This window comes from Dendroctonus ponderosae, unplaced genomic scaffold (genome assembly GCF_020466585.1).
Source record: "Dendroctonus ponderosae isolate FM_Combo_2020 unplaced genomic scaffold, Dpon_F_20191213v2 Dpon_F_20191213_4, whole genome shotgun sequence".
Lineage (NCBI taxonomy): Eukaryota > Metazoa > Arthropoda > Insecta > Coleoptera > Curculionidae > Dendroctonus > Dendroctonus ponderosae.
Genome location: NW_026018611.1, coordinates 10,936,226 through 10,937,226, shown reverse-complemented (window position 1 = coordinate 10,937,226; position 1,001 = coordinate 10,936,226).

Genomic DNA, 1,001 nt, shown 5'->3' with positions numbered 1-1,001 from the left:
ACAAAAGCCCAATCCAAAAGCAGGAACGAATCTGACAAATTATGCCCACAGATTTAACTGCTACAATCAGTTCACGAAAGACGCAAGAACACGTGCTTAAGCAATAATTGCTATATCAGACGATTGGACTGAAATCATGATTCAAAAAGTAAAACAAATAAATTGGAACAAAACGCATTTGTTCTAAAAATGATGGGTAAATCCATTAGTTTCTCAATTAAAGAAATATGCATAAAGCCGTTACTCTCGCAACATTTTAGAGTGTAGGATATCGACGATTGTGCCATTTAATAGATACAAATTCAAAGAATGGGCGTTTTAGATCGAAAACAACCTACAAATGAAAATAAACAGCTTTCGAGCGATGCTCAGCAAATGAACAGGCACCAACATCAAGTTTGAGTATTGAATGAAACGTGCAATTAGAACATTATAAAATTATTTAATATATATGTAAGACGTAAGTAAATAACGAAACCAATAAATCCTAAACGACCACCAAAGTGGACATAGAAGCCGTGCAGATAAAGGTTGACATGTACAGTAGCGGTAGGATATCATGCGGAACTACTGGGGACCGTTTCAAGGGCATCGCCCGTCAGTTTTAAAAGGAAGATTTTATGTACAAAAGCTGACCCAAATTCCGATCATCCTATTCAAGTACGTCGTTCTACCGCCCAACGAGAACTTTCTCAAATTCGTAGAACTCAGGGCTTGAGCTTATTACAAGCTCCTCCCTACGCGAAGAATCTGGGGAAAATTTGACTCAAACTCCACCCAACATGGGGGTGGGAATCTGTCAATAAATAAGGGTAAAATCACAAGCCGTACTGTTAGTTCAAATTCGCATTAGAGCAGCAATTATCAGTGATTTCGTGCTGGTGTAAAAATCAACATCAGATGAGTTTCTCACAGAGTAGCCTTTTCAATATTTCTTATTGCTTTAACATTCAAGATAATGTTAAAGAGTGAGTTTCTCACAGAGTAGCCTTTTCAATATT